Below are 13806 nucleotides of genomic sequence, written 5' to 3'. Positions count from 1 at the left end.
TCCCTGAATACGGAGTCCCAACAACAGAGACCATCGGCTCCAGGTCTTCAAGCACCATGTCTAATGTTGGCGGTGCTAACCGGTGCCCTCTGTGGGGGGGGGGGGGGGGGGGGGGGGGGGCTACCCAGCAGGACGCTGAGAGTGTCAGGGGAGTACAGGACCCTAAAAAAGTTAGGGAACTATCGCTCTAAAACTACAGAATGAGAAATAGGCTTCCAGTACAACATCCCTAGAGTTCATCTTATATTCATACACATTCACACCTGGCTTTTCTGATAATGTGTCAACATACTCACAAGTGTCCATTGGGCCTGGTTGCTTGCTTGCTTCCTGTCTGGTTGAGGTTATTTTCGTGGCTCCACAGGAGCATGTGCCAGTATGGAGGCAGTCTTGAGCTGAAATAATGGTCTGCGGACTGTCACCGTACCCAGTGGCTGCCGTCATCCCTGGGACGGGACTGAAATACCTGGTTCCTCTTCTGAAAATCACTGGTGAATTCTCGAGGGGGAAGATTGCTGAAATGGAACACAAAGTCTGAAATGTCACTGCCTTCCCTCGTCTGTCCTGTAGCACTCTACCGTGTTATATTATTTCTCAGTGGCATTTGTCTCTGTAGGAATGGACCGCACTGTCAGGACTGAATGAAAGTAAAGTAAGAACCCATTTGCAAAGGTCACAGTCTGATTATGAGATCCAGGTGGCCTCTTTTCCTCATCGGAATTTGAAAAAATGTTTGATTTACGGCACATGAATAAAAGATATATTTACTGTGTGTCAAGGCAAAGAGACCTGAAATTTCAACTGAAGCTTCCCAGAACAACAGTCTCTCTTTGAACAGATAGTGTGTGGGAGGGAGTTTGAAACCTCACACATCATCGCAGGTTTTATGAGAAACGGGACACGGAGACGCCACGTGACCAGCAGCTGAAGCGTCTTGTTCCCCTCCGCTTCGAGTGAAACACTGCTGCTGCTTCCGCCAACGCCGAGGGGATAAAATTCCTCCAATACAGAAGGCTTTGGAATCCTAATGTTAGGATGATGGAGGGCTCAGCGGCGATGACTGCCAGCCATCGGTGATGGACGACAGCGGCCCTACACGCCACTGACAACATGACCTCCCTCTAAAAGACCATTTTCACTGTATTTTCTTGAGAGTGAACGTTCACTGATGCAGAGGGGAAAAAAACACCTGCCCACAGAAACATGGACACACAGATGAAAATGTTCACACACACACACACACACACACACACACACACACACACACACACACACACACACACAGGTTGACTGGAGTGTGAAACAGAGCATCAGCTTTCCCCTCCTCTTTGTTAAGCTTGATCTTGAGCCTCATCAGCGGGGCGTGAGCAGAAGGAGAACACACTCGCGCCGCCATCGTGTCTCTGCCTCCACAGCTGTTTGGTGCAGTCGCTGACCAGCTGAATATCATCCCTCACCTGAGAGATCTCATCCTCTCTGACCAGACGCAACCAGCTCTGGGTTGTAAAGGATTTGAGCTTGTGCTGTACAGCTGATTTCTCTGTTTATATATGCATTAAACTAATTAATGTTTAATCTCCCCCTGAGAGCAAATACTGCAGTGTAGAAGACGTGTTTGGCTGCTGAATGAAACTCACAGGTGTGTGATTTCTGGGAGGTGAATCAGAGGCCAAGTCATGAGAGCATCATTGCATTTCTGATAAGATTTGGCTTGCAGCTAATTGAATGGGTGGAACAGTCTGTGCTCTGCTGTTTCAAGCTTTTTTCAGCATGAATAATAATTACTTGTTAGGAGACAGGATGGGCCTGAAGCACCAGAAAATATATGAAACTTGAAATTTGTTACACAAAGTCAAATGAGTAGATTCTTTTTATCTGATGTGTTCAATTCATCAACTTATCCTTCACTTCCAGCTCGGGGATTAGCATTGGAGTGAACTATGTTTAAGTACTACGGGATATTTTGTTTTTGTCACGTTTTATAATGAAGACAATCCCTGCTAATCATGGTTCCGATGATCGTGTTGGTTTCACCACCACAGGACAGTGAAACCGGGCCCACAGTGATTGCATTCAAATCGATTTGCGTTCATCAACAGTTTCCTTCACCAAAGCTGATGTCAGTGTTTCCTGAGTGTTTCTCATGAGATAATCTCTGTGACTGGGACTCAACACCTTGTGTCAGATGGGCTGATCGTCTGTGATTAACTCTTTTCTCACCACTTGCCAGCTATCCGTGTTACCACTGGGGAAGAAAAGCTGCGCTCGTAGGTCCGAAAACAAGCGAGCAAGAAGCTCCGGAAAGCGTCAGACGCTGCAGGATGGTTGATGCTGCCGTGGATGTGTTAAGAGCCTGGAGGGGTTTCAAGGATTCAGCACCCAGTGTGGTGTGTCCCCTTTTTAATTTTATTTAGCCTTTCGGTAGGAAACCCACTGAGATCAGATTACAATATTTCTTATGCTCTGTGGTTGCACCTTGGCATGAGGAAAAACCGTGAGCTTCACCCCACCTCTGGTTTCAGAAGCAGCTTGTGAAAACTCCAAAGCCTGAGTGAGTGAGTTTGAACGGCACTAAATAATGGTGTCGTCTGCATAAGAATGACACAATGTATTTGAGAAGTATTACAGAGAGTGCGATGATTACTGACTGCAGCAACCAACACGATACACACTCCAATTACCTCAGTGACGACCAGTCATCGGGAACCCGTGCAGAAACGGGAGAACGCGCGTGCAGAGGTGTCCCGGCTGGCCGTCAGCTGGTCCACCGCCGCTCTAGTACCAAAAACAGGTTCCATGAACACAAAACCATCAAACTGGTACCATGCAGTTGTAAAAAAGAGGCTGGACCGCCTGCAAATCCCCACTTCCTGCACCAGATATGAACGATCCAGACACTGAATATTAGCACAGCAGCTTCACGCTGATGCAGGTACGAAATGTTCACCAACTGAAGACGCCTCATTTCTGCTGTGTGCAGCAGACATTTGCAAATGTAAAACTGAGAGAACAGCACTTCTGTTCCAGAGACCAAATTAATTTTAGTCAGTATTTGTCCTGAAAATGTCTTCTGATCGAAATCATTCCGGGTTTATTTTCTGTGTGAGAGGAGGCATGAGAGAAACACATCATCTGTCGTTTTCAGTTATGTAACACGTGTTTTGTAGCCGAGGAGAAAGGAAGAAATGAATGATGTCAGAGAGCAGAGGACCTCCATTCAGTGGAGTAAAAAGCTTATACAACATGAACACCTACGCAGCACAACGCTGGAGAGCTGATAAGACTCAGAGTCAAATTGAATACAGAGAGGCATCCAGGCTGGTTTCTGCCGGCACAGGCAGAAGCTCAGGGGTCCAGAACTGATAAGACACAAAGACTTTTTAAGTTAATGATGCCGGATCATGAGTGGAGGCCTAAAGGTGTTCTCACACCTTCCTTTCTGAATTTAGTTGAACTGAACTGTAGTTTTTGTTCCATCTCTGTGTTGCTCTGCCCCAAACACGTCGGATCAATAAACGCAGCGACAGATCAGTTTCTTTACCACCGCCTACTGAGGTTTGGCCACTGCTGCTTTACAACGGCCTCCTCTTCCTCTCATGCTCCTCCCTCTCATGCTCCTCCCTCACATGCTCCTCCCTCACATGCTCCTCCCTCTCATGCTCCTCCCTCACATGCTCCTCCCTCTCATGCTCCTCCCTCACATGCTCCTCCCTCTCATGCTCCTCCCTCACATGGCTTCGACTTCACATTCTATCCTGCAGAGAAAAGTTGCTCTCTTTTATTCCCCTCATATCAACCCAGACTGTGTGTGAGTGTGACATCATACACTTAGATATTCACCAGAAGTTATTAAGCATCAGAAGGATCTTTAATATATCTCCGTTTTATTGTTTTCCTTTATTACATCATTCATTTCATTTCTTAATCTTTATGTGAGGACAGGGAGGGAATAAAAGAAAACAACCTCTTGATTCATTGTGGGATTGCGGCGCAAACACCTGATAATTAATGTCTTGTTTTGTAACTGAGCTTCTGGTTCCTGTGTGGTGCATTTGAGTTGAGGGCTGAATTCTTCTGTCATGGCCAAATAAATGCAATGTAACATTATGATATCAAATTAGCCATTCCATCCCTGAGCAGATGCTTCAATCCGCAGTGACTTACAACGGTGTGTTTTGTCCTAAGAGGAACCAGCTGCTCATGGTGTTCTTTGCCAGCTAAGATCATTTTTAAGAAGAAGAACTGCAAGAAATAAGAAGGTTAAGAGTTCTGTGCAGATGTGTCTCTCGTCAGCTGGGCAGGGACTTGCGCAGCATTGCAGCCCAGCCTGGGCCAAGGGTGTTCCGGTGGTCCAGGTGGGGGATCTCAGGTGCCTGGTTCGGAACCTGAGATGCTTCCTTACTGAGGAACGGTTGGATTCCTCATCAGTCATCACTGAGAAGTCTGTGAGAGTTTTATAATTCAGGAAATAGACGGTGCTATCGTGCTCTGCTACGTATGATATCAGAGTATTTCTGCAGAACTCACATTAAAGAGAGAAATGCCTTTATTGAAACGCGCCACATTTAGATCTTTTTCTTTCAAGCGACGCCTCTGTTCTTTGCCGCTGCAGTGAGCTTTTCCCGCCCTCGGGTATCAATAAAGTTTGCTTTATCTAATCTGGTTTCTTCTGGGATGTTGGCTGAGCATCATGAATGTAATCAGACTCAGTCACAGCTAAATGAATTCACACCAGGATGCTGCCTAATAAAACCACCGTCTGCTGATCGCTGACTGAATGGCTCCACTGGAGCAGTTTGGGGCATCGCCTCATTCAAGGGCATGTTGGCGCTGCAGTTGCACAGGGAGGTTAATGAGTCTCAGATAAGTTTGAATTTTGATTTAAGTTTAGTTATCTATCGCTTGGGTGATATTTCTTCTCCTGGAGCTGATCTTACTCACTGTTTCAGTCTGGAGGTGTCAGGAGGACGAGCCAACTGCCACGTTCCTGCCTGCTACCCTGGATCTCCTGAGTGATTCCACCGTTGCAGTGCATTGTCATACTTGTGTGGTGAATGTAGTTACACAAAAGCAGCAACCCAAACCCATAACTGATGACTCCACACAGATGGGAATCTTGAAAAACAGCTGATTAGTTTCAATTGCAAGAAATTAGAAATATCGAACACACTGTCCAACACTGCTCACAGACTTCAGCTCCTTTTCCGTTTGGCTCCAGAAAAGCGAGACAGAATTTCCGAGCACAACTTCCTGAATTCCTCTCAGTGTTAAGAATTTGTGAATGGACGTGGAGTTTAAACTTGGCCGGGGTGCTCTCAGCGGCTGTCTCACAACGTTAATCGCTGGCTGAGCCCTGAAACCCTGGGAGATCGGGAGGAGGAGAAAAATCCTGAAAACTCCCGCCGGTCCACCTGGTGTTAAATCGTCTCTGCTCTGACATCTATAAGGTCCCTGCAAAAAATAAAAAACCCTCTCTACTCTGAACTTTAATCCATTTTAGATACAGCAAATGTCCTATCGCATTAGCCGAACTGTTTTGTTCACACTTTTAATCCCAATTTCTCTCAGATGAAATGCAGCGCTGAGCTCCTTTTACTGGAACGTCATGGATTTTATTGAATTCTGTGCGCTAAATCAGAAAAATGAAGCACAGTTTGAAGTTCATCAGTGCAAAGTTTCTCCGTGTCTCTAGCTGGACCACACACACACACACACACACACACGCGCGCGCGCGCACACACACGCACGCGTGATAAAACGGACCAAGTATCACACACAAGCTTTCTGTCTCTATGAAAGTGAATGAGATCAAGTCCTGATGATCTCTGTTTGGCTTCAATTCGACCTCTGCTGCACGACATTTCTCCAGATGCTACAAAGTCTATTTCTCATTAACACAAATGACCTTTAGACTTTTGGGGGTCAGCAGCCTTTCCAGGCAAATCCTCCATCAATAATTTATAAGCAGACCAGGGATTTGTGACTATCAGGGTCAGACTCAGATCAACTTTGCGCTGGACAATGAAACAATAAGATTCTAAATGACGATGCGATATTCACATTTATGTGTCTCTTCTGCCACTATTCTTGTGAGGACAGTCCTTCTAGTTTGCATGTGAAACCCTAACTTGTCAGTAGAGTCTACGGCTCACTTTCACTGGGCCGTATTTCGATTATTTCCTCTTTCAAGCAAGATTTTGCAACATTTTCCTCAGTCTTGCGTTACTGCTCCCACAAATGTTCCATGCAGATTTGTCCTCTGCACTCGCACTTTTATTGTTTTATGTCAGTTTAGCACCTAAAAGCATCCTTGTGAGTTTAACACACTTAAATTTAAGTAAAAACACACTTTTTGGATGATTTATCAGTCTAAATGCTCAGCTGAGTTAATTACCTCCCCTCCCGTGACAGTGGTATTCATCTCATCTAACTCTTGGAAGGAAAGTGAGATGCAGTGTTTTCCAAACTTTTACTTAATCTTTAAAACTTTTGTCCCCTGCAACTCCACATTGTGAGGAGCATCTCAGGAAGACGTTCCCATTCGTGGAGCCGGTGCGCGAATCCAAGGCATCAACACGGGTCTCATGAGCACTTACTTTAGAAACGGTTCAAACACTCGTCAGAAGTGGATTCACACCGTTCAGTCGCTGTCTGGAATGTTGTAGGAATAGTTCAAACCAGATCGAGCCCCCACTGTTTTGCATGTTGTAGCGGTGACACAGTCGAACACACAGAGAAGACAAACCTCAGACGCATTCAGCCTGTTGAAGATGCGACAAACTCTCCAGGCAACAGAGTGGGTCAGGTTGTTAAAAACGGAACCGTTATGGTTGTGTAACATGCTACATCAGCGTTTACATCTCAAAAGCCCAACCGTAACTTCGGCCAAGCAAACCAAAACAAGACTGAGGAGGACGAGGACGATTAGTTTGGAGCAAACTAAGATCCTAAGCCTCTATTTGGTGACCTTTGATTGACGTTTGCTAACACTTCCCATCCACAACCATTCATTGTGCTAAGCTAACTAGCTGTCAGCAGGTATCAATGGCCCTCATGCAACTCTGAGAAGAGAAGAGCGTCTTCCATCACATCTCTGGAGCAGGAAACAATGAACAACATCTTCCCAGAAATTGTTGTGATCATTTGAAGTTTTCTTTCATTTTCTAAAAACAACAACAACAAAAAAACATAAACTGAAGAAAATGGATTTGTAGAATTCCTGGTGGACATGGTTGGGACTGAGAGGGCAATATAATATTCATGTACTAAAAAGACAAGGTGAATCTTTGGAACCAAAAAAAAAAGAAGAAAAAAAAGGCGTAAACAAAGCAGCAGACATGTGTAACAAATTGCCTCCTCGAGCTGCAGCAGATCTTATCGGAGAGGACAAGATCTCATCTTCCTGCTTCTTTAATCGACTATCAAACCAATTCCCCTGAAGCTGGGCTTCCTGCCGCCAGGCTGTGAAAACATGACAAACACAATCAGAGCAACTGCAGGGAATTCCAGGTCAGATTCCGCATGATATTAAAGGTCATCTCATTTTGCTTCGATTAACTCACTCCCTTGTCTTTTATACTCTTCCTAGGTAATAAATCTCTCTGTCCTGCAAGCTGGCTCCCCCTCATTCGCTCTCACACGTGTACAGTTTTAATCAGACTCTCATCTTATGAAGATAAGAGCTGGAAGTGTCTGATTTGCTTCCCCCCTCCTGTGGAAAGCGCTCAGGTGCCCAGGTATCACCCTTCTCATTTCCTAGAGTGAAACAGAATTCGTGTAAATCCAAACACGGAGCGTTGTCCGGCGGGAATCTCTCTCGTGGCCCCAGTGCAATCATTCCTGGCAGCACGTTCACTACCTACAGTCCATTACACTTACTGATACACTCCTCATATCCATCTTGTTGAAAGGTTCCTCATAATGAAAGCACGCGTTTGAGTCTCATTGACTCCCCATTATAAATTGTCAAGGTAACTGGGACAAAAAATCAATATCATATTTGAAAGGCCGAGCTTTAGTTTGTGGTCATTTACATTTGATGGAGTTCATCTGGATCGCTCAGAAAGAGCAGAACATCTAAAAAAAAAAAAACCTAGCGTGTAAAAGCAGAAACGAAGCATTGTTTGCTGGACAACATTCTGATCCCTTCAAAGAGCTGCCACATCATGGCGAGCCCCGCGATAAACTGTCCCAGACACGTATGAACTCCGAAACCACACACTTAAATCACGCAATCTATCTCACGCATCTTAAGTCGTTCAGGTAGAGGTCACGAGAAAACGCAGACACAGCAGCGTCTTCCTGAGGCTGTTGCCTCAACCGAAATATCGTGTCCATGGAAACAGTCATTCTGTAGTTTCCCAACGACCTTGCCCAGCGTGTTGTGTCAGATGGTTGATCAGTCCAGCTCTAATTGAACCCCTGCATTCGCCCCACGTCCTCATCAGTCGCCCTCACATCTTCGTACATTTGCCGCCGCTTCCTGGATATTTAGATTCTGTCTCCTCCCCAGCGTAACTGCCTGCTCTTCAAATAAAGACCTTGGTTTTTTTTTTCACGGCTCCCTCCGTCCCCCGAAGCCCTCGGTAATGAGCAGATTTGTTAATTTGCATGGGAGAGATGCCACTGTCATATCAAATAAAATTAGAACAAATAAGTTTTTGATTTTGTTACTTTGGCCTTGAGTGGGCCTCCATGGCACACTGGTCGGGAGAGAAATCTGAGAGCATCAATCCATCTTCAGATACTCCTAATGGGAGTGTTTTTCCAGAGCCCTGGTGTATCCATTAGGCCATTAGATGCCCCTTTACCGTTTTGTGTGTGTGTGTGTGTGTGTGTGTGTGTGTGTGTGTGCGTGTGTGTGTGCGTGCCTGTGACTGTGCATAAATCCTCTCTTCTCCTGGCTCTGGTAAACAGCTCTTGTTAGCAGCAGAAGTGTTATGATGCTTCCTCGGCTGTCAGTTTCCTCCCTGTGGCGAATCCTCGCTCAAAAATCCATCTCTGCTTTCTCCGGCGTCCAGTGTCCTCTCGTCCTGTTGGATAATAAAACAATGGCTGTTGAGAGTTGAGAAGGTAATCACACGTCGCCTCGGGGGTGTTGCACACACGGTTAGTCTCCGGTGGCCCCTTTAGAGCCGTGATAAGTTAATGTGTTCCTCTCAAAGTAGTCACCAAGATGCAGATTGTTCTGCTGGTGAAGTGTCACTTTATCTTGCGGCGCAGAGGAGAGCTGTGACATAAAATTCACTTACTGAGATTTGATGAATTTAGGTTTTATTTTTCATCGCCTGCCATTGAACAAGCTCACACTGAGAAATGAGTTTGAAGGAGGTGATGAGTTCACCGCTGCCGTTGTCAGGAAACTTTTCTTTATTGATGTGCAGGAAGAGTCATCTCATGTCTGCTCCCAGGGCCAGGGAGAATTAGCAGAGAGCCGCCTGTTTAAACCCCATCAGCCTCAAGGCCAAACACATGATGCGTTTGTTCCGTCCACGTCAGTTTTTCGATCTGGTTGTCATGGTGCTCTCCGTTATCAATGTGCACTTTTTTTTTATCAACCGTTTCTTTTGGGTGTCTAACAAAAGTGTTTCTTTGCTTGTCGTCACTTATTTAGCCCTGTCCTGTGACTGACAGGTCCAGCATGTTCTTCTTCCTCAGGTAGGGAATGAGTCCTGAACTCATCAGTATCTCAGGGTCCTGTTGTCCCCCCCCCCCCCCCCCCCCCCACCGCCCCATCAGTCATGACTGAAAGAACGAGATCACAAAAACAAGACGGGTTTCATCAGGAGGGCGGCTTCCGTCTCCCTCGGGGCTGAGGTGAGAAGTTCTGTCCTCCACTGCTGCTTTCCTTGAAAAGGAGCCAGTTGAGGTGGTTCAGGTATGTAGGTAGGACGGCTGCCGGGCGTCTCCGACGACTTTTTCTGAGTTTGTCCAGCTGGGGGAGAGGCTGCAGGGCAGATCGAGGACCAAATTGAGGGATTATAACGCCACGCTGGCCTGGGAATGCCGCAGGATCTGTTGTGGCCAGGAAAGGAAAGTTTGGGGTTCTCTGGTGAAGCTCGTACCCTCTTTACTTTTCTTTAGATGGATGGACGGACAAAAAGGAACCCTTTGACCACTTCTGGTTCATTTACATTTGTTTATCAATGTAGATTGTAACCTTTTCAAAAGATGAATGAACAAAACCAGCAGATGCCCAGTGTCGACCCGCCCTCGCTCCCGCGCGAAGGTTGTCGTTAGATTTTACATTGAAGCTGAATGACAGCTTCATCTGAAACAGAAACCCGAGGACGCCGCGTGTCAGCTTCGCAGTTATGAGACAGGGAATGCATTCATGTTTTGATCAGCTTCAAATACACCGTTTTTTCCCAATAAACAGCTTCCATAACTGATATTCATGTACATTTTTTAAGGTGTCTCTGGTTCCCTTTTCTGCACGCACCCACATTTCACTGAAATATTCATGCCCTCCTTTTATCAACGGCTGCGGTTCGGACTGGGTGCCACTGCTTCGATGAATCACAGGACCAGCTCGCTATCAGGCTGCTGCACTGAACATCAGTGACTTACTGTACGTCCGGTGAGGGGCGACGATTCAAGATGTCCGCTCCCCTGAAGCTTATGGAGCGCACTTTCATGTTCAGCCTGCCGAGCCGCTGAAGTGTTGCTGGAAGGTTTGTGTCTCGAAGCAACTGTCAAGTTCTCCGCTGAGGGGAAGCAACCAGGGCAGTAGTAAGAAGTCAAGTCACATATCCAAGCCAAACTAGGCTGGGGATGAATTAAAGATGAGGATCTCTCTTTAGTAAGCAGGCCACAGACGGAACATCGCTACCATTACTCTCAAATTACTGCTATTACAGAGGTGATTCGAAACTGAAGAATTGATGACTCCACCACCACGGAGGGAAATTAAACCCATTATGTACAACACTTTTTTTTTTTCAAAGCTGCTCTTTCCAGGGTTCTTGCATTTCCTGGCTCACATGATCTCATTTCCTCAGGTGACTCTATTTTTTTTTTTTAATGCACATTTACAACCAGGAAGTCTCAAAAACAACCCCTGAACCAAATTTGAGGACCTCACTCCTGACACCTACAGGAGACACTGGTGACACGCACGGGCAGGCGTGGGGTTTCAGCCTCCCGCCTGATCGTGACTGCGCCGATCTACACGACCAAGGCTGCACCTGCAATATAAACGCAGGGCATTCCTCCCTTCTCAGTGGAAGCTTTAGTTTGACAGGAGCTCCGGCAACAGTGTGGTGAAGGTCTTATCATGTCACGTGTCGAAAATGAGCAGCACATTTATGACCTCAATAAATGCAAGGAAACAAACTAGATTTGAGTTCTCTCCTCCTTGAATGGCCTTTTATAGTCTTCTAATCTTCAGATGCGGAGACAGCGACAGGAATGACTTCATCGCTTTATCCCATAAAAAAACTTGGACATGATGTATCTTTTTTTATGAGCCAAATCAAAAATCATTGCGAGGCTTGGCTATAAAACAATGAACCCGTTCAGCCGGAGAGCGTGGAAGCAACTTTTTAATTTGGAACCCATCAACTGTCGAGGTTGGTGGATGAAAAGGTTAGTTTCCCCCCCGGTGAGTTCATTGTCTGGAGTGACAGCCGCAGCTCCATTGAGACGGATAGATGTGTAACCTTTATATCAAGGTGGCCCACAATGATGAATGAGAGTGTTGGGAAGATGGAGCGATCAGCATTATCAGTGTTGTCAGTCCAATCTCCCTCCATCAAGAATCTGGGGAGCCAGTTGGCCACCATTAGTGTGTAATTTCCAGTCCTGGCCATTGGAGAGCTGAACAATTATCTAACCTCAAGGCGCCTGGAGAGGAGCGGGACACGCTCTTTGTTACCTTTGTGTTGCAAAATACGTCATTTGGTCTCTATCTAGATTTATGGGTCTATTCATGACGTTTTATCTGATTTCAATGAGGACAAATGATTGCGGCTGGCTGTGATTCCATTATGCTGCCTCAGTGGTTGGCTGCGTTATGAAGGTGGCTGATGAAGAGGTTTGAATTTGAATAAAACTGACGAACATGAATGCACAAGAACTTGAAAGCAACCAGTAAAAGTCCGTGTATTATCGCACCTTCCGTACCAAAATGAAGATGGCAGCTCAGACGTGGATCGGCCTCTCTCTGTCAGACTCTGTTGTTCCGTGTTTTCTTGCTGTTGTGATGGACACTCAGAACAGAGATCCAGCTCTTACCTGACATCCTGAATCTACTCAAACTTCCCTTCATGTCAGAAAGTAGCTGGTGTCATCTCTCCTGTGTGCTGTGTGAAACTTTGTGTTCCGTCGGAAAAAAAAAAAAACTCTGTCTCTGTCAGTTATTTCCTCTATAGAGGACCGGCCGACGTATGGGCTGTCTTGTTCTTGCACCGCTACAACTTGAGCTGCCATGAAGAAAAACCAAAACAACCGTCACGCACGACTGCAGAGTGAGCTCGCGTCTCGTGTCAAAAAGCCTGTTGCTGCCCACCGTGGCATTTCTCAATGTCACCACATGCCAGCTACCGCGATGTCAAGTGGGTGGAACAAATGTCAGGTATTTATAACCTCTTGTTTAGTCAGGAAAAGGTTATTCATCTCCGACAACATGTAGGCTTCCATTCACACCCAAGAAGTTCAAATGCAAACTCTGGGCTGCTGAAGAGAACTTCAACAAACTGGACGAGATTCGGAGTTCTTTCTCTGAGACCCGTGTGGTCCATCAGCACGTGGTCCAAACACCTGGAGGATCTGGGAGCTCTACACGTTTCGCTGCACAAAACATGAAAGGCACATATTAAGGAGGCGTTTTCTGATCATTTCTGAGGTTTCTGCACCTCTCTCACTGCCACCTGCTGTCCCATGTTCAGTTTACAGGTGCTGATGGTTGTTGCACGCCAGCTGATCTTTTGAAATAAGAACATGGACACACACCATGATTTCATTAAAATCCTTTGGTAAATTTCTCTCCCACCCAAAAAAAAACAAAAAAGAAAAAAAGAAAAATGGGTTTTTCTCGTCCGCACCATGATCAAAATGATTTCCAGGAGTTTAATAACTCAGATTTCTTTGGAAATATTTGATGGAAATATGTGTATGAGGACAAGAATACTGCTAACATCCTCTGATGGGTCTAGAACAGTCCTCAGGATCCAGCTGCAACCACTTTGCCCCCCCAAATCAATCAATTGTTCCTGGTCATGTTCTATTTTGGCACCAAATCCAGTCTTGCAGGCAAAGACTCGCAGGGTAACTGTGGACGGGGAAAGAGAAGTAGCCCCACTAGCCCCGCCCCAACCACCAAAAAGGTTGGCTAGAAAATGCTGAAGGTCGCTGAGGAAACCACAGGGGCTGATGCGCTAATACGTTCACGCCTGTGTCACACAACAAACATCTTCTTCCATTCCGTCAGTGTACCATTCCAGTCCCACCTGGAACTCACCTCTCTCACATTCAACTCAGGCAGGCTGAGTGCGTCTCTCTGCAGCCGTGGATATTTTCCCCCGTTCTGATAATGACTCAGCAATTACCTGCCATACAAAGACCTCCCTAATGATGAGAAATGACACGGAATGAATGACACAGCATGTCACAAGTGCTTCATTATTGTTATTGGTACAACAGCCTGTAATTCCTCCCTCATAGCAAGATGGGAGTGAGACGATGGGCAGGACCGCAATTGGCCTATTTATAGTGAACAGTGTGTGTGTGTGTGTGTGTGTCAGTCAGCAGCCTGAATCACTTCAGCAGGGCAGAATCACTCTCTGCCACCATTAGTGGAAATGTCAA

General features: G+C 46.0%; 1 long non-coding RNA gene across 1 annotated transcript; it reads right to left on the bottom strand.

Annotated features, from left to right (window-relative positions):
- Window positions 1-8888: 8888 nt before the first annotated feature.
- LOC147251530 (uncharacterized) lies at window positions 8889-12172 on the bottom strand. Its single transcript, XR_015118991.1, has 3 exons — window positions 12124-12172; window positions 10570-10706; window positions 8889-9032 (listed from the first exon to the last, which is right to left on the bottom strand). It is a non-coding gene; the product is annotated as an uncharacterized LOC147251530 (long non-coding RNA).
- Between the last annotated feature and the right edge of the window lie 1634 nt (window positions 12173-13806).

This window comes from Aulostomus chinensis, chromosome 13, assembly GCF_037954235.1.
Source record: "Aulostomus chinensis isolate RoL2024-O1b breed Wild chromosome 13, RoL_Achi_v1.0, whole genome shotgun sequence".
Classification (NCBI taxonomy): Eukaryota; Metazoa; Chordata; class Actinopteri; order Syngnathiformes; family Aulostomidae; genus Aulostomus; species Aulostomus chinensis.
This window is presented reverse-complemented; position numbering and strand designations above follow the sequence as displayed.